The sequence below is a fragment of the Leucopleurus acutus genome, assembly GCF_964270905.1.
Source record: "Leucopleurus acutus genome assembly, chromosome: 1".
Lineage (NCBI taxonomy): Eukaryota > Metazoa > Chordata > Mammalia > Artiodactyla > Delphinidae > Leucopleurus > Leucopleurus acutus.
This window is the reverse complement of record NC_139142.1, coordinates 74,657,597-74,678,812: the sequence shown is the minus strand read 5'-3', so window position 1 is coordinate 74,678,812 and position 21,216 is coordinate 74,657,597. Positions and strand designations below refer to the sequence as shown.

The 21,216-nt window shown below is 40.0% G+C and overlaps 1 long non-coding RNA gene across 1 annotated transcript in view; it reads right to left on the bottom strand.

The window, feature by feature from the left end:
• LOC309963025 overlaps window positions 1–21,216 on the bottom strand; it is a 169,137-nt gene that overhangs the window by 104,057 nt on the left and 43,864 nt on the right. Inside the window, exon 2 of the long non-coding RNA XR_014326276.1 lies at window positions 12,503–12,577. This is a non-coding gene — a long non-coding RNA (uncharacterized lncRNA). The remainder of the gene's footprint in view (window positions 1–12,502; window positions 12,578–21,216) is intronic.

The window sequence follows — 21,216 nt, the reverse complement described above, 5'->3', positions numbered from 1 at the left end:
TAACCAGTGCCTCATACAGTATCTCAGAAGGTAATCACTTACATCTTCTCTGATCTCGTAGAAAGGTGTTAGTAAACTGGTATCTTAATTCCAAATCCCAATTGTCTCTGTGACAAAGTAACATTTTTATATGAGCGAATGTGTATTTTATTTTACCCTGTGATGGGTATTTTATTCACCCTGTGATCCTTCTCACATTAGGCAGGAAGTCCTGACTTGTATTGAAGGAGGTAGGAAACAATGAACACAAAAGAAAAAAGAATAATTCTCTGCTTTCAAGCTTCAAAATAAAATTTGGAAACTTTCTCTAGAAACAATAGAATGAAAGAAAAGGGGTTTGAGTTTGGGTTATAACACTTGAGTTTAAAAAATAATCTATGTCTTAAAAAAGATCTCTGAGAATATAGGTTGGTACAAACCCTAGATTTAATACACATTTCTAGGTCTGTGGGAATTCCTAGGGGTGATGGAGATAAAAGCAAGACAGTTAAGACATTGATGAGGATCTCCGTGCCCTACCTTCATACCCCCTCCCACCAGAGGGGTGGGAGGGTCAGTATGGAGCCCCAAAGAGGTTTGTAGGAAGCTGAGAATAGGAGACTTACCTAATTCCTGTCGGAAAGCCTGAGTGACAATATCCTTTTAAGTATCCACCAGAGCAGAGATAGCTGTGCTGTACTGACAGTGGGCCCAGAGAGCCCAAGACAACCCCATTCTGCCAAATTGACGTTAGCACAGATGAATTTTCATCTGCACACAAAAGCATGGAAATTAACTGAGAGAGCCTTAGTGAATCTGGAAGGGTTTCAATTTCATGAAAAAAGGACACAGAACATGTATATCAACAACCAGAAACCTAGAGGGATTCGGACATCTGGACACACAGAAACAATAATGCTGCAGGCCAGACCCAAAGCACTGCATACCAGCAGGTACCAGCATGGGCCTGGTGCCCCCAACCAACACCAGGACACCACTAAGCCCTCTAGAACTTAGACATCATCCCAAGGATGGAGAGGGGGAAACCTAAACTGGCGGAGAAAATCCTTAATTGACTTTAAAAATTACGATCTAACTAAGAAAACCCTATATTTGCTTAAAGTAAGTTTTCTGATACCAGGAAAAATGGTTACTGGAGTTAGAAAGTAAGTCGTTATAGAAAATAAAGCTGTTGTGGTTTGTACATCTGAGCCAATTACAAAATGTTTGCCTGCTACGTCTCTAGTCAACAGATCAGCCACACTCAATGTCTTTTCTGCTCCTACAGAAATGACAAATGACTTTCACATATATTACATACCCCCTCAGGCCAGCCAAGGGTTATGTGCTGTTTCGAAGACTGGGAAACCAAAACACCACAACTGAAAACCGCCAACCTGGATACTTATTAAAAGAAATAGCTTGGGTTAGTATGAAATTTGGTGCAACCCTGAAATATGGGAATTTGTTACTAGAGGCACCAGAGGGACACATATTCCCTGTTAGGGGACCCTGCTGACACTATAGCAGAATGAAAGCAGGGACTGGCAAAGAGTATTTTCAAATAGGCACATAAACAAACATGGAGAAATAGTAAACACATAAGATAATTCATTCGGACACTTTTATATGCAGCATGTATAGGATTTAAAATAACATTTCCATATTAAACTGAAAACATTACTATGTAAATGCCACAACTAAACCAAATGAAAGAGTAAACACCAGCCTTGCAAATTGGTCTCCCTTAAGGGCACTCAAAGGCATAGGATTGCCTGCTGTTCTCTAAAGAAATGTCCTCCTCTCTATCAATCTTTTCTGTTTTGACAGCAAACTCATTGACCAGCATATGTTTCGCAATTTCTGAACAATTGACATTCAAGGCCTAGCAAACATTCGTTCTCCACCTTCTCAGAAACCTCATAGGAGCCACTGTTGCCAATAAAAACACATCATAAATCTAACCCCCAAACTGCATCACTTCAAAAGGAGAATGGATGCCCCCATTCCCTACATTGTTTGTATACATCTGTGTCCATCTGTGTCGGGTCTCTCATCGAATTGGCTGTGCCAGCAGGAGGTCATTAATCAGCAGGTGAAGGCTAGCAAAAGTACAGAATGGCTTAGCAGAAAAATGGAGTCTTTTGTTATTCCCAATTGCCGCCTACTAAAATGCAAGTTGCTTGTTGATCTCATCACACTGAGTTATGTTTTTGTGAAGTGTTAAAAAGACCCAGTCTGCACATATTCTTGAAGTTCTGAAATAATGGCTCAGTGAACAGATACATACTTTTCCCCCAGCAGCTCTTCGTGGAAATGAATTTTTAGGAGCCCCAAACATCCATGATTCAGCCCTGATGAAAAGTTAAGTTAAAACTAAATACCATTATTTTTTTGACAGAAGTTTTAGGAAGTTATTGACACAAGGACTTTTGAGACTGAAAGACACTGGGTTAACAAAAAGCCTTTGTTTGGTGAAACAAATTAAAGCACAGCCTCCAGGTATAGATGGCCTACGTGCAGATCCTTCAGATTTTAGCTCTGTGACCTTAAATAAATACTTCATTTCTCCACTCTTCCCTCTTTTTGAAAAACTGGGATAGTAAATAATAGGTACCTCATAGAGATGCCAGTGCCTGACACATAATAAGTGTTCGATTAATGTTTGTTATTAGCTGCATATAGATAGAAAAGGGAAGCAGCGAATACACAGTTACATACCAGTGACTATAAAAATAAGCTAAATTCATGTTTCGTATCTTATAATTATATAAAGTTTTCTGCTTACTTCTGTTAACTAAAAAGAGCAAGCAGCTTTCTTATAATATTGAAAATATTATCCTAATGGTTCCAAGCACTGTTAATTAGGAATGTTTGTTACAGAAACTTCACTTGTTGGTTGGTTGTTAGAGAACCCCAATTATTGTACTTGTGAACTGTGTTTACCATGCAGTCTGCTCTGACTCACCAACCTTGTGAGTAGTAAAGAGCAAAATGTAGCACTGCTGATTTAGGTCTAATTTATTCAATCAGTATAAAAGGACTGTGCAGATTCTCCTGAACTGGGAGCATAGCCAAAGGCATTCTTCATTGTTAAAATGAATTTTTTAAAAAATGAGATGATTCTAACAAATTTACTTTAAATCACAATGTGATATCTCTAAATGAAAACAATATCAATATCTCTGTCTGACAGCACGGCATTCAACTTACTTTCAGATTTATTCAGTGTTTTCTCAATTTCAAAAGCACCTGAAAATCCACAAGGGGGGGCAGAATGTCTTCCTTCATTTTCAATAGTTACATCAAGGATGCTTTTCAAAAGTCTTTCATATTTATCATGCCTTCAACAAGTAACTCTTACCATACTCATAAAACCAGCTCAAACTCACCCTATCCTTTTTCTGATCAGATACTGGGTTGTTTTCAGAGACAACAAAACAAAAGGCAAGTCATGCAGCTAAGGCATGTGCAGAGAGAGAATTTTGACTTCAAATAACACCGGGAACAAACGTTTCCCCCAATCCCACCACGGAACCAAAGGACCAGGACACGACAAGCACAAGAGATTGACTTTTTCCTTTACCCATCTCCATATTATATGATGGTGACAGCCAGCATGAACAGTTTTTGTAATTTAGAGATAATAGTATTTTTAAGAAAAGTTATAATGGCAAAGCCTAAGTAAAGAGCTAAGGAATGTTTTGGAGTACCGGAAAGCTTCTGATTGAAGACACAAACAAGGTCCAGTGGTGGAAAAAACATGTACTTCGGATTCTGAGCTTTGCTACCATAGGGAGGTAAGGAGAGAGAGTAAGAGAAAGAGAAAGAGAGAGAGAGTTTATGTGCTTGTCCCATTAATTCTATTTCTACTAATTTAGTTCATAGGAAATAACCATAAATGTGCATAAATAATTACATAGAAGTACAGTATTTTGTTGTAACACTTTTTATTATGTAAAAAACTGGGGGAAATATAAATATCTACCAGTAGTAGAATGGCTAAATAAATCATGGCAATTTCTATACAAATGCAGCCATTAAAACCATACTAATGATCTGGAAATACTCTTGCTGTTAAGAGAAAACATATAATAAATAAACTGAATATACCACATTGTTACAACTTTGTAAATGTACATATATGAAGCTAAAACACTAAGCTGTTAACAAAGCTTCTCTCTGCTTTTTAAAAGGTGATCTTTATTTTCTTCTTCATATTTTTTCCGTTTTCCTATTATATGTAATAAATATGCATTCCTTTGAAATTAGAACTTTAAACATACTATAAATATTTTTAAGAAACCCTGGGAGAGGGAGAAGAGGCACATAGCAGAGAAATCAGTGGGAAAAAAACAAGAAAACCTGCACTTCCTTACCTCCCTGTGACGCTGAATTAGAAACTGTCAAGCAAGAGATATATATTTTACCAGGGGTATGAGACAACATAGAAGATAGTATAGAATATTTATACATACTGACTGAAATGATCCAGCAAGAGACAGAAATTGGTAATGCAGATGATAGAACCTAACATTTTAAAGTCCTTGAGTTGGCAGAGGTGATGGGGTCCAGTACATGAATGGAGGAGTTGGCCTTAACGTAAGCAGGGAGGGTTCATCCATTAAATAGAAAGGCATAGAGCACAGCTTCAGAGGCAGTAGGGTTGCAGATTTGGAGTGAGAAGATGAAGAAGTTGTACTCTGATTGCTTCTATTTTCTTAGTGAAATGAGAAGGGAGCTTATTAGTTAAGTATGAAGCGGGGAGAAAGACGGTGTGAAATAGTCTAATACTGCCTGGTTTTCCTCATTCTCACTTCTATTTGCAAAGCAGTGAAAAATCCCCATACTCAAGAAACATTTTCTAAACACTCTTAATGGTTATCTATCCCTTTTTTTAAAAAATGAAGAAATGAGCATATAGAACAAGGGTTCCTGGCCATACTGAGCTTACATTCTTGTTGATGAAATAAAACACAAATGAGATGATAAGAAAATAATTCAGCCAACAAGAAAATGGTTTTCAATCAAGAGACTTACTAAATGAAACAGGTGCACTATTTATGATACCAATAATAGTACCCCAAGGCAGTGGGTGTACTTATGTTCTCTATAGTTATCCTTCTGAAAGCTTTCATGGCCTGAAAGAAGGAAAGTTTATGTAGGTAAAGAATTAAGTCAGAGTGGATGCAGGCTCAGAGCCAGGGTGCTGAAGTTAAATGGAGGATGGTGGAATGAGGCCCATGTTAAAAACAGAGTGGCCCTAAGTCAGCCTGTGAGGAAAGAGCCAGGTCATACCCCAAGGGCCTCCTCCAGGAAGACCCCTGTTGGAAAGGAGCAGGCATCCAGGGTTTTGGCAGAGCCTATGCTTGGGCAGATCAACAACACAGTTAAGTCCAGGGGCCCCCAGATCACTTCTTTGTTTCCTCAGTCTGGTACCTTCCCTCTCTAAGCAGCACCCTACCATCCCCCTTTTCCCCCTTATACACACACACATACACACACCATTTATCATAATCATCCAGCAGGTCCTAACTTAGATATCAATTCTTCTGGGAGGCCTTTTCTGGGGGATATCCTCTTATGTGACCCTCTACCTACCGTACCAGATCTAAGCTGTGTGAGATCAGTGACCTTGTGCCTCTTATTTACCACACCAAACTTGGGTCCACTCACCCAACGCACAGTAAAGCCAATCTACTGACACCAGGTTGTGGTGAAGGAAAGTACAGTGTTTATTGTAAGGCTCCAAGCAAGCCTTACAGAAAAAGGACATTAGGTAAAATCTAAATAAATCTAATAAAGTATAGACTTTAGTTAACAAGAATGTCAGTATTGGTTTATTAATTGTGGCATGGTTACCACTGGAAGATGTTAATAAGAAGGGAAACTAGGTGTGGGGTATATGGAAACTGTGTAGTATCTACACAACTTTTCTGTAAATCCAAACTATTCTAAAATTTAAAGTTTATTTTAAAAACCTATAAAACTGCAGGTTTCATTTGACCTAATTTTTGTGGAGGGAGAATTATAATTTTATGTAAAGCTGCATCACTATATATACATTAAAAAGTCTTGAACTGGGCTGTCCAATACTTATCCACTACCCACATGTGGCTACTGAACACTTCTAGTTCAAACTGAGATGTGCTGTAAGGGTGAAATATATATCAGGCTTCAAAGATTTAGTATGAAAAAATCAGTAATATTTTTTACATTGACCCCCTGTTGAAATGACATTTGGGGTTTATTGGATTAAATAAAATATATTATTAAAAGTAATTTTATGGACATCATCAGAAAATCTACATACAACAATAAATGCTGGAGAGTATGTGGAGAAAAGGAAACCCTCTTGCACTGTTGGTGTGAATGTAAATTGATACAGTCACTATGGAGAACAGTATGGAGGTTCCTTAAAAAACTAAAAATAGAATTACCATATGACCCAGCAATCCCACTACTGGGCACATACCCAGAGAAAACCATAATTCAAAAAGACAAATGCACCCCAATGTTCATTGCAGCACTATTTACAACCGCCAGGTCATGGAAGCAACCTAAATGTCCATCGACAGATGAATGGATAAAGAAGATGTGGTACATATATACAATGCAATATTACTCAGCCATAAAAAGGAATGAAAGTGGGTCATTTGTAGAGATGTGGATGGACCTAGACACTGTCATACAGAGTGAAGTAAGCCAGAAAGAGAAAAACAAATATCGTATATTAACACATATATGTGGAATCTAGAAAAATGGTACAGATGAACCAGTTTGCAATGCAGAAATAGAGACACAGATGTAGAGAACAAGCGTATGGACACCAAGGGGGGAAAGTGGTGGGGGGGAGGGGTGATGGTGGGATGAACTGGGAGATTGGGATTGACATGTATACAATAATATGTATAAAATAGATAACTAATAAGAACCTGCTGTATAAAAACAAAAAAATAAACTTTTTAAAAAAGTTAAATTAAATTAATTTTATTTATTTATTTATACTCTCTCTTTTTTTTTTTTTCGGTACGCGGGCCTCTCACAGTTGTGGCCTCTCCCGTTGCGGAGCACAGGCTCTGGACGCGCAGGCTCAGTGGCCATGGCTCACGGGCCCAGCCGCTCCGCGGCATGTGGGATCTTCCCAGACCGGGGCACAAACTCGCGCCCCCTGCATCAGCAGGCGGACTCTCAACCACTGCGCCACCAGGGAAGCCCTATACTCTCTTTTAACGTAGCTAGTAAAACATTTTAAATTATGTGTGTGGCTCACATTGCATTTCTATTGATAGCAGGGGCAATTTCTATTTTAGCTTTCCTTTTTTCTAAATTTTCTTCCATAAATATGTGTTCCTTGTATAATAAAAAAAATAGTAATAAAAAGATACAAAGAACTACTACTGTGAAATGTCACACTAAATGATGGAAGCACCAAGAAGAAAGGTCAAGCCATAGAGTCCTTCCATTAATTAATTATTCAGTCATTCATTTGAATATACATATATTGAGTATCCTATGTGCAAAGCATTGGGACAGTTGGTAGGAATAGAAACACATAAAAGATGAGTTGTAATTATTTCCTTCAAGGAGTTCACAGTCTACTTGGGAAGCTAGGCTCATAAATAAAATATAAGAACACAATGTGGTCAGTGACACCATGACGATTTCTATACAGTCAACTCTCTTCTCCTTCCTGCTTTAAATGCTGCTGTTTTTCTGGCTCCAACCTTGGTCTACTTCTCTGCCCACCCCAGGATTGCAACTAATACTTACATGCTCATGACTAGTATGCCTCTGACCTTGATGTGGCCATAGATGCAAGCTGAAAAAGATGAGACACTTAAGATCCATGGGAATCTGAGCCCCTTGCTCATGCCATTTACATGTACCTTCAAGAAATGCTCAAGCCTGATCTTATATATACCACTCCCATGCATGCCCAACTTTATGGTTTTGTGGGTCAAGCAACACCCACTTCATATTAGACATTTCAGATCGCATGGTAACTTGGTTGTCCATGATCAAATATTTAGGGTCTACTAAGACCGAGTAAAAATCCAAGAGCTGTTTCTCAAAAGGAGCATATTTATCTGCAGAGTATGGTATGGCTTTGCTCCCAGATCCTAAAAGTCTGTTCTGTAATTCATCTAAGAGGTCTGCCCAAGGCTCAGGAGACACATTAAGAACCAATGAATTGTCTGGGTCATACGACCAGAGTGGCAGATAAGCCTGAATAGCAGCCTGGACCTGTTGCAGAGCCCTCACTTTTTCTGGGTCCTATCAAAATTGGAAGCCTTTCAGATTGCCCAATAAATAGGTCTATGCTATAACAACACACCCAATAAGGTATATGTTACCTCCAAAATCCAGTGAGGCAGACTAAGTATTGTGACTCTTTCTTAATGGTAGGAGGACCAGATATAGCAACTTGACTTTAACCTTAGAAGAAATATCATAACTTGTCCCAGACCATGGAAACCCAAGAAAGTTCATTGTAGAAGTAAATCCCTAAATTTTCCTGGGACTTATTTCCCACCCTCTGGCATGTATGTGTCTTACCCAGGTGTCTAAGGTACTTGTTACCTCATGCTCCCCTGGTCCATCGAAGTAGTGGACCCATGTGGTGTCTTGTGGAATGGGGAAGCAATCATTTCTTTGTGGAATAGAGTCGGACTGGGTTGGAGAGTTGATATACCCCTGAGGTGAAACATTGAAAATATATTTCTGGCCCTTCCAAATTTAAAAACTAATAATAATAAATTAAATAAAGTTGCTTCAGGCAGTCTCTGCTAACAGGTATATATAGAGAAAAAAATGATTTTCCATATCAATATGGAAATTCCAAATCAAATGTAAAGGGATTTGTGGATTTACTCCAGCAAAGAAACTACATTTGGAACAGCAGCTGCATTTGTATTCACCATCTGGTTAAGTTTACAATAACCCTTTGTCATTCTTCAAGAGCCATCTGTCTTCTGCTCAGGCCAATTAGACGTGTTGAATGGAGATGTGTTGGAAATCATCAACCCTGCGTCTTTTAAGTCCTTTATGGAGGTATTAATCTCTACAGTTTCTCCAGGAATGTAGGATTATTTTGGATTTACTATTTTGGAATTGAGAGGCAGTTCTAGTATCTTCCAGTTGTCCTCACTCATCAGATAACCAGTATAGTGATTCTACCATTTGTTGAGTGTGTCTCTTTCAATCAAGCATTCTAGAACTTGGGAAATAACCATAGGGTGAGTTCAGAGCCCAACTGCATATACTGTGAGATGGACCTGAACCAAAATACCAGTAACCATTCAGCCTCAATAAACCCCTACTCTGATAAACAGACAAGAGTGGCTTATTTTGTTTCCAAGATTTAGTATCATTTCACAGCCAGTGTCCAGAAATCTCCCAAAAGTCTGGTTATTTCCCTTCCCCAGTGTACTATAATCTTGGCAAAGAGTTGCAAGGTCTTTGGAGGGAAGGAAAGAGAAAAAGTTTACAGTATAAACTTCTGGCCATGTAAATATAAATTAGAAAAACCTTGTAATTCTTTTGACATGTATAATATCTCATTATTTTGTACCTGTGCCCATGAGATCTTAAGTCTGGCTACAGATATAGAAGCAATGAAAGTGCTGGAGGTGGGTCTTGAGAAGTCTCAGCATTTCCCCACAGGATAGGTGGGTCATCACAGGTACTCCAAGCAAAGGGAGACTAACCTCCTCACGCAGGGGAAGAAAGTCTGCTTCCACAAGCAAAGGAGACTGAGGGCCTCCTAGGGCCTCAGTTTTATCAGAATCTGCCCACATGTTGCCATCTCAATTTTCAGGGTCCTAACTTTATGTCAATCAATGCCCTAATTTTAACAATAAGAGAGTTTGAGTTAACTTGTTATTGTAATCCCCCTACTCATGGGATTAGTCTTTGGTTGGGTTTTCAGAAATATCAGACCCTGCAGCTATGAGAAATAAATATCTCTTTCAGGGCAGTCACAGAAAATTTCTAGTTCTTTGCCTGGACCTTGGGTTGAAAATGTATTACCCCAAGTTCATTATTTTCTTTCCCTAATTTCTTCATGGTACTTAGAAGCAACCCACAGTCCTTATACTCTTTATTTCCACTAAATTATTCAATGACAACAGCTACCTGGTAACCCAGCACTTTCTTCTATAGGCACCTAATGTTAGGGACAACTAGTGTCCCATTTACCAGTGGCAATGGGGTCATTACACCTAGCAAAATCAGAGAATCAATACCAACTCCCTATCTTGAACGTTCTGTTCCACTGAATCAGTTTCAGACCAATAATTGTACCACTTAGAGTCAGCCAGGTTAGCAGAACCCCTGTGAATGATATAGAATAAAGGAATAAGGATTCATTATAGGAATTAGACCTTACAAATACAGGAGGAGCTGGAGAAGTGAAGCTCTGGAAAAGGGAGTCAGGGGATCAGAAAAGGGGTCATTAACCTGCCTGCCTGAAGCAGTGGCACAGAGGGATGAGTTGGGGCTTGAAGGAAAATGTAAGAACCTAAGCACTTTCAGCCATCAAAATGGGATTGTGAAGAGGGACTCATTGAGAGGTGTTTGGAAAGCTGTTACCTCTTCGGTGGATATACAGTCAGGCATCTGATGATGGGCCTGGGGTCACTGTTGGTTGGCAGAACCAAAAGTCAGAAAGATTAGCTGGAATAGAATGGAGGAGAAAAAGGACAACGTGGGACCTGCCTGGAATCCCTGTATCTATCATTGTACCTGATCACAGTGACCGTCTAAGAGTGTAATAGCGCAGTACAAATCTGGCTCCATATTGTATCTGCTTATTTTACTTTAACCTTTGTATTCTATTACTTTTGCTTCAAGTCAAGAATATTGCCTATAGCCTGAAATATATAGTATAACCCATTCTCAAGGTGCTGACTTTTAAAGGTATAACACTTTTCCATTCATACAGAGATAAAAAGTTGCAGAACACCGAATAACGTTTGTCTTGTTGGAGGTTTATGGGAACACTGTGACTGGACCTCCCTGGACAGCTCAAGAACAAAGGACTCTGGCACCAAGAAGCTTGCAGCAAGTAACCACACCAGCAACGCCACCCCTTTAAGTGTAAGAGAAACCTGAATTCTAACTTGGGGAAGATGGTTCTTTGGGACACTAGTCCATCATCTTCCCAAATTGCTGGCTGTCTAAATAAACTCTCTATTCCTTGCCACGGGAACACATCTCTCGATTTATTGGCTTGTCACATGGGGAGTAGTATGAGCTTGGACTCAGTAACAAGAGGAATTATTACTGCTTCTCTTTCTCCTTCCAAATCTTATGCAATTTCATCTTTGGGCCATCTCTAATGCAGAGTTTCACATGGAAGAGGATTCTGAGAACAACAGTCGTCTGCTTAACCAAGTTGACCAGCACAGTCCAGCACTCAATAAAGTGCTTGTCCTTATCTCAGCTATCAGAAGACAGTCAATATGGGCAGAAAGAAATGTAGAGAAGCCCCTGGGGGCTCACTGGTGACCTTGTGACTGTGGATGAGCTGTGATTTGGGAGATTCCTGAAGATGGCAGTCTGGGCACACAGAGAACTTTCCTCTCAAAGGCTCAAATGTCAGCCTGGATCTTCTGGGAGTCCTTTTGGAAACAGTGAAACTAAAGAAACACTATAGGATATGATAAACAAAAGGCTCATTTTCTGTATCCAACCGACCTGGTCTTCCCAGATGGGGGCAAACACCAAAGGAGAGTGAACACAATCCCAGAGCCCTATAAATTCTAAAAGACAGAGAACTTTATTATGAACTATTTACACAGACAGTGCTTGCCTTTCAGCAATTCAGGCAGGATCTTTGCAAACGAGAGAGGGAGGGAGGGAGGGAGGGAGGAAGGGAGGGAGGGAGGGGGAGAGAGAGAGAGAGAGAGAGAGAGAGAGAGAGAGAGAGAGAGAGAGAGATGGAGTAGAAAATTCATAACGCAGCTCAACGAAGATGCTTTCCTCTTCTTGCACATCATGGTTCCCCAGCTCGTAGTCCCAGCTGCCCACCTCTGTACAACAGTCACACAGCAATCCCCTCAACACCTGCCTCCTGCACCTGCATTCTATGATCTGGGCTCCACTTCATTCCCTGCCATGGACCCTGGTCACAGAGGTAGAGCCAGAGAACAGAGGGAAAAAAGTATCTGCAAAAGGAAACTCAAAGTTTCCAACACCACAGCCATGTTCCTCAACTGGAGTCAGATACAACTCTTCTAAAGGACAAATAATTTTCACAGACCCCAGTGTTAACTATGTTACTTTAACATAATGCTACTTAAACATGTAGAAACATAAATTGGTGTTTAAATGCCACGTGCTTATTATTGCTTTTATACCAACTATAAAACAATGCAAGTTAAACATGCACAAAACGTCAAAACCAATAAAACTTTAACGATTTTAATTTAATATATGATGTTTTGCTGAAACTAAATCATCAATTTTCAGTTGAATAGATAAATATATATATATATATGTGGAGTTGGGTTTTACTTACCAATTTGATTCTTCTGATTTTCATCATTGGTATTTCTCCTTTCACATTGAATTGTTAATCCATTCTCTTGATGGGCTGATAAATTTAATATGCACAAGAGTACAATATTAAAAGGAATGTTTTCAACTTTTAATGGAACTTTATTATGTAATGACTAGTATACCTATTACTAAGCAACAGTAGCTAAATGGTTTATACAAAAGGTGAACTCTACACAGTATAGCCATGTGAATGAAGACTAAGGTACAAATCATACATTATTTTACATGCTTATAGGATCCAACTTGTGATAATTCCATTTTCTCATAATTGTTTCCTATTCAAATTACCTGACATCGCTTGCCCTTCATTTAGTGCTAATATTACTGAAAACGCAAAAGAGGGCATTGGAGCCTTGCGGCAGTATGTGCTTGTAAGATCAACATTAAGATAAGCCCCAACATGATTCAGTTGCATTTTATAAGAAATATGTTTCTTACAATCTTGCATATAATTCAAAGCTGATTTTCCCACAAGAAAAAAATGGGGAATTCGTTTACAGAACCAATATATCTACAACTTTGCAACATACTTCTGCTTTGATGATGCTCTTTATTTGCTTAGTATTATCTATAATATTGAGCAATTGCTCTTCTTTAAATTAATGATAAAGTGTATTAAGGAGTCGTTGGGCTTTCTTCATGGCACCAAATTACAGCTAACATCTGTCTAAAAACTTATATATTTGGGCGTACATTTTTCAGCATGAGCTTTCATACCAACTCAATGAATGCTAATATAAAAAGACATAAAACAATTTTAAAATGTTTAGTGACTGTTAAAAATACTAGCATTAAAGAAACCAATATCTCTTCCAGCTATTTTCATAAAGCAAAAAGTAAAACACGACAGACTAACAATGAATGTCTGGTTACTTCCGTTATAAGCTAGAGTGGCGCCACCACGTGGCAGGAGTAAAAACAAGTTTATTTTAGTTCAACTGAAATTACACAAATCTTAATTTATGTTTGGTGAGAACTACACTACAAATTTTGCTCATAATATACGGGTTATTAATTTTTATATCACACCACTTAAATTTCACATAGCTTATGGGATCCAATTGCATGTTTTAGACTATCTGTTGAAAACACATTTTTAATTCTCATAAAAACATGAAAACCCATAAAACTTCCAAAGATACATATATTTCAAATATGATAAATACAAGTATAAATAACTTTTAAAAAGCAGTTTTGAAATAATTCCTGTTACTATTATAATTTCCATACAGGTCTTGGAACTGTCTTAAAAGTAATGATAATTTTGTCTCTGTAAAAAGAACACTATTCAAAAACGGGACAATAACTTAATAAAACGTGGAATACTGTTTTTGTCACTACCATATAAAATTCATAAGTTCTTTGCTTCCTAAATTCTTCAATCAGAAATTTAAATAATCTAAATTCCTGATATATTTAAGACATAATTTATTACTTTGTTAATTTGTTAAAACAGCATAATGTAAGCTGATTGTTAAAATTAGTTGTTACTAAATTATAACTTTTAAATTCCGTAGGAAATTATCTCAGTATTAAGTACTCAATATCACGGCTCATGGGAATAAGGTGACTACTGTTTTCCTTCTACTCTTTTGTATTTTCCAAATTTTCCATATAATAAGTATATATTAATTTTATGATGAAAATTAAATTTCTAAAAGAATAAACATTCACGCTAGGAGAGAAATAACAAAATTAGCTATTTAGGGTATAACATTAATAAAAGGAAATTAATGTACTATTTTACCCTGGTACTGAGAATAGGAGAGGCTAAGGTATCTTTCCTACCATAACAAGAAAGCCTATGTTAGTAAATATTAATATTGGAAATGAACATACTCTGTGACCCAGCAATTACTGGGTCCCAGTCTTAGCATTACCCTTATTGTAAAAGAAAGCATGTACAGGGCTTCCCTGGTGGCGCAGTGGTTGAGACTCTGCCTGCCAATGCAGGGGACACGGGTTCGAGCCCTGGTCTGGGAGGATCCCACATGCCGCGGAGCAACTAGGCCCGTGAGCCACAACTACTGAGCCTGCGCGTCTAGAGCCTGTGCTACGCAGCAAGAGAGGCCGTGATAGTGAGAGGCCCGCGCACCGCGATGAAGAGTGGCCCCCGCTTGTCACAACTAGAGATAGCCCTCGCACAGAAACGAAGACTCAACACAGAAAACATAAATTAATTAATTAATAAACTCCTACCCCCCACATCTTCTTTAAAAAAAAAAGAAAAGAAAAAGAAAACATGTACAAGGAGTGCAGCAATTTGGGGTCATAACAAGCTGTAAATAACATAATCATATAGCAAAAAGTGGTATAATAAATTGTGTTAAGTCTATATTCCATACAGTTGAAAATAATGAAGTGAATCTATACATAATAACAGAAAAAGAGCTCCAAAATGTCTTACTGAGTGGGAACAGCAAGTTGCAGAACAACGTATAGAGTATGATGCCATTTACGTTAGTAAAAATACTTGTACAATATAAACCCTGAATATTCACAGTAAGAGGACTGTACGTACAATGACAAATTCCCTATTAATAGCAACCTCTGGAAGGGAAATTACACATGAGGGAGGGGGACTGTCAGTGGAGATTTTGGGGTTAATTGCAATGCTTTAATTTTTATAACAAGAATGTATGGAGGCTTCCGGGAAGATGGCGGAAGAGTAAGACGCGGAGATCACCTTCCCCCCCACAGATACACCAGAAATACATCTACACGGGGAGCAACTCCTACAGAACACCCACTGAACGCTGGCAGAAGACCTCAGACCTCCCAAAAGGCAAGAAACCCCCCACATGCATGGGTAGGCCTAAAGAATAAACAGAGACAAAAGGATAGGGACGGGGCCTGCACCAGTGGGAGGGAGCGGTGAAGGAGGAAACGTTTCCACACACTGGGAAGCCCCTTCGCGGGCGGAGACTGCGGGTGGCGGAGGGGGGAAGGCTTCGGAGCCGCGGAGGAGAGCGCAGCCACAGGGGTGCGGAGAGATTCCCGCACAGAAGATCAGGGCCGACCGGCACTCACCAGGCCAAGAGGCTTGTCTGCTCACCCGCCGGGGCAGGCGGGGCTGGGAGTTGAGGCTCGGGCTTCAGTCAGAGCGCCGGGAGAGGACTGGGGTTGGCGGGGTGAACACAGCCTACAGGGGTTACTGCGCCACCGCTAGCCGGGAGGGAGTCCGGGGAAAAGTCTGGACCTGCCGAAGAGGCAAGAGACTTTTTCTTCCCTCTTTGTTTCCTGGTGCGCGAGGAGAGGGGATTAAGAGCGCTGCTTAAAGGAGCTCCAGAGACGGGCGCGAGCGACGGCTAAAACCGCGGACCCCAGAGACGGGCATGAGACGCTAAGGCTGCTGCTGCCGCCACCAAGAAGCCTGTGTGTGAGTACAGGTCACTACCCACACCCCCCTTCCGGGGAGCCTGTGCAGCTCGCCATTGCCGGGGTCCCGGGACCCAGGGACAACTACCCCGGAAGAACGCACGGCGCGCCTCAGGCTGGTGCAACGTCACGCCGTCACGCCGGCCTCTGCCGCCGCAGGCCCGCCCCGCACTCCGTGCCCCTCCCCGCCCCGGCCTGAGTGAGCCAGAGCCCCCGAATCAGCTGCCCCTTTAACCCCATCCTGTCTGAGCGAAGAAGAGACGCCCTCCGGCGACCTACACGCAGAGGCGGGGCCAAATCCAAAGCTGAGCCCCTGGGAGCTGTGAGAACAAAGAAGAGAAAGGGAAATCTCTCCCAGGAGCCTCAGAAGCAGCGGATTAAAGCTCCACAATCAACTTGATGCACCCTGCATCTGTGGATACATGAATAGACAACGAATCATCCCAAATTAAGGAGGTGGACTTTGAGAGGAACATTTATGGGTTTTCCCCCTTTTCCTCTTTTTGTGAGTGTGTATGTGTATGCTTCTGTGTGAGATTTTGTCTGTATAGCTTTGCTTCCACCAGTTGTCCTAGAGTTCTATCCGTCCATTTTTGTTTTGTTTTTAATTTTTTTTCTTAATAATTATTTTTCATTTTAATATCTTTATTTTATTTTATCTTTTTTCTTTCTTTCTTTCCCTCCTTCCCTCCTTTAGACAACGAATCATCCCAAATTGAAGAGGTGGACTTTGAGAGCAAGATTTATGATTTTTTCCCCTTTTTCTCTTTTTGTGAGTGTGTATGTGTATGCTTCTGTGTGAGATTTTGCCTGTATAGCTTTGCTTCCACCATAAGTCCTAGGGTTCTATCCGTCCGTTTTTTTAAAAAATTTTTTCTCTTAATAATTATTTTTTTATTTTAATAACTTTATTATATTTTATCTTATTTTATTTTACTTTATCTTTTTTTCCTTCCTTCCCCCCTCTCTCCCTCCCTCCCTCCTTTCTTTCTTTCCTTCTTTCTACTTCTACCAATTCTTTCTTTCTACTTTTTCTCTCTTTTCTTCTGAGCCGTGTGGATGAAAGGCTCTTGGTGCTACAGCCAGGAGTCAGTGCTGTGCCTCTGAGGTGGGAGAGCCAACTTCAGGACACTGGTCCACAAGAGACCTCCCAGCTCCACATAATATCAAAAGGCGAAAATCTCCCAGAGATCTCCAACTCAACACCAGCACCCAGCTTCACTCAACGACCAGCAAGCTACAGTGCTGGACATTCTATGCCAAACAATTAGCAAGACAGGAACACAACCCCACCCATTAGCAGAGAGGCTGCCTAAAATCATAATAAGTCCACAGTCACCCCAAAACACACCACCAGATGTGGACCTGCCCACCAGAAACACAAGATCCAGCCTCATCCACCAGAACACAGGCACTAGTACCCTCCACCAGGAAGCCTACACAACCCACTGAACCAGCCTTAGCCACTGAGGACAGACACCAAAAACAACGGGAACTACGAACCTGCAGCCTGCAAAAAGGAGACCCCAAACACAGTAAGATAAGCAAAATGAGAAGACAGAAAAACGCACAGCAGATGAAGGAGCAAGATAAAAACCCACCAGACCTAACAAATGAAGAGGAAATAGGCAGTCTACTTAAAAAAGAATTCAGAATAATGATAGTAAAGATGATCCAAAATCTTGGAAATAGAATAGACAAAATGCAAGAAACATTTAACAAGGACCTAGAAGAACTAAAGATGAAACAAACAACAATGAACAACACAATAAATGAAATAAAAAATACTCTATTTGGGATCAATAGCAGAATAACTGAGGCAGAAGAACGGATAAGTGACCTGGAAGATAAAATAGTGGCAATAACTACTGCAGAGCAGAATAAAGAAAAAAGAATGAAAAGAACTGAGGACAGTCTCAGAGACCTCTGGGACAATATTAAACGCACCAACATTCGAATTATAGGGGTTCCAGAAGACGAAGAGAAAAAGAAAGGGACTGAGAAAATATTTGAAGAGATTATAGTTGAAAACTTCCCTAATATGGGAAAGGAAATAGTTAATCAAGTCCAGGAAGCACAGAAAGTCCCATACAGGATAAATCCAAGGAGAAACACTCCAAGACACATATTAATCAAACTGTCAAAAATTAAATACAAAGAAAACGTATTAAAAGCAGCAAGGGAAAAACAACAAATAACACACAAGGGAATCCCCATAAGGTTAAGAGCTGATCTTTCAGCAGAAACTCTGCAAGCCAGAAGGGACTGGCAGGACATATTTAAAGTGGTGAAGGAGAAAAACCTGCAACCAAGATTACTCTACCCAACAAGGATCTCATTCACATTTCATGGAGAAATTAAAACCTTTACAGACAAGCAAAAGCAGAGAGAATTCAGCACCACCAAACCAGCTTTACAACAACTGCTAAAGGAACTTCTCTAGGCAAGAAACACAAGAGAAGGAAAAGACCTACAATAACGAACCCAAAACAATTAAGAAAATGGGAATAGGAACATACATATCGATAATTACCTTAAATGTAAATTGACTAAATGCTCCCACCAAAAGACACAGATTGGCTGAATGGATACAAAAACAAGACCCATATATTTGCTGTCTACAAGAGACCCACTTCAGACCTAGAGACACATACAGACTGAAAGTAAGGGGATGGAAAAAGATATTTCATGCAAATGGAAACCAAAAGAAAGCTGGGGTAGCAATTCTCATATCAGACAAAATAGACTTAAAATAAAGACTATTAGAAGAGACAAAGAAGGACACTACATAATGATCAAGGGATCGATCCAAGAAGAAGATATAACAATTGTAAATATTTATGCACCCAACATAGGAGCACCTCAATACACAAGGCAAATACTAACAGCCATAAAAGGGGAAATCGACAGTAACACATTCATAGTAGGAGACTTTAACACCCCACTTTCACCAATGGACAGATCATCCAAAATGAAAATAAATAAGGAAATACAAGCTTTAAATGATACATTAAACAAGATGGACTTAATTGATATTTATAGGACATTCCATCCAAAAACAACAGAATACACATTTTTCTCAAGTGCTCATGGAACATTCTCCAGGATAGATCATATCTTGGGTCACAAATCAAGCCTTGGTAAATTTAAGAAAATTGAAATTGTATCAAGTATCTTTTCCGACCACAACACTATGAAACTAGATATCAATTGCAGGGAAAGATCTGTAAAAAATACAAACACATGGAGGCTAAACAATACACTACTTAATAACGAAGTGATCACTGAAGAAATCAAAGAGGAAATCAAAAAATACCTAGAAACAAATGACAATGGAGACACGACAACCCAAAATCTATGGGATGCAGCCAGGATGATTCCAGGGGCCTTTGGAGCCTGAAATTTCCAACCTCTCACGGTCCCCTATGATTGTAGGGATTCCTACAACAGTGAGTACTGGCTTCAGAGAAGCCCACAAGAGACTGGCTTGGAGAAAGCAGGACCACCCTGCCCCTCGGGGAAAGTGAAGGGAAGTGGGGGTCATTCTGTCATGGATTTTCCTCACTCAGGTCCAGCCTGTCAGAGGGTCAAGTGTAGCCTCGGGTCTGGGCATCTGGTTCTCCCACCATCCTCCTCCTCGGGGGGTTGGTGGTCCCTAGGAGAGAGACTCAGTTAAGGAACTGCTGTGATACTGGCTAGTTCCAGCCTCAGGACACTCACAGTGACAGGTGGCTTCTGAGGACTAAAATCCTAACTGTTCCCTGCACCCTGTCCTGCCCAGGGTGCAGCTCCAGGCCCTGGGTCCCAGCTCCTATGCAATGTGAAGCTGACAACACCTGGTGGGAGTCCTGGGGTCTTAGGAGTGGAGGCTTCAGAGCCAGGGGACACAGCTGAGGAATCGTCCACCTCCAAACAATTCCTCAGCCCTTCAACAAAGACGAAGGTGGGTAGAGGATGACGGAGGCTTGGCCTACGCTTTCCTCTCTTGTATGTGGTCATCGCAATTGCCAAGACCTAGATCTAGTTTCAAATTCTGTCTTATTAGTGCTAAAACTTTAGGAAGGTTATTTAACCACTGAGGGCCCCCTCACTCATAAAACGGGAATATAATGCACACCTCCGCTGACTGTGAAAGATGAGTGGGTGGGCTTTCATGTAGATGCTCAATGACCATTAAGTTCCTTTCCCCACTTTCTGGTTTGCGAGTTTAGGGTTCAACCTATTGAATCCCAGAGAAGACGTGATGGGGACAAAGGGAGGAGGTGGAAAGCTCAGGGGTTGTGGTTCTCACAACTCCACATCAGGCTTCAGGTGACACAATACCTCACAATCCCATAAAACTCAGGCAAACTTTTCTTGTCTGTGAATTTTCAGAAATGAAAAGAGGGAACCAAGGTCTGGAGACTCTGATTTTAGCTCCACGCTGGTTCCAAGACCAGGAGCTTACTGAGTTAGGAGGGTTGTTTTTGCAAACGGTGTGGATAACACCAAGGTGGCCCGGCCAAGAGCAGCTAGGTCCCGGGTCCCGGTACCCATGGAAATGCATATGTTATCTGGTACCTCCTCTTTCCTAGCAGCCTCTGTCTCCAGAATATAAACCACCAACCAACAGGACTGGCAAAGAAACAATGCCCAGGAGGTGTCTCCCATAGTCTTTTTTTTTTTTTATTCTAACAGAAAGTCACAAAAATTATAATCATCCTCATCAGCTCACTCAGTCCTATGTAATTAATTTTTTTTTTCATCTTTATCTTTTGTTAGCACTTTTATGAATTCATCAGTTTTCCATTAGGGTTCTGAAAATGCTTATTCATTCAGTTCAGCAGCATAGTCAGTTACCAGAAACCTGTACTTGTCAGAGTCTTTTCCATGAATTCCTTGAAGATGAAACCCTTTTATAGGAACATTTTTGCAAAAGCATCAGAGTACACCCAGAACTGTCTGTAAATGACAAAAGACTTAAAAATGACCACGGTTAAAGACTTGATGAAAGTTCATAATAATGCAATTGACAAGGAAATTTAGTTATTTCTGAGATATACATTTTAAAGTAATAACTAGAATTATGACTTATAACATTATACCAGAATATATAAGATTTTTAGGAATTTCATGTAATGTCTGAAACATTCATATTAACATATTTCCATACAAATAACCCAAAGAAAGTTTAGTATTAGTTTTTATTTTTATTTTATTTTATTTTTATACAGCAGGTTCTTATTAGTCATCAATTTTATACACATCAGTGTATACATGTCAGTCCCAATTGCCCAATTCTCCCATGGTCTTTTA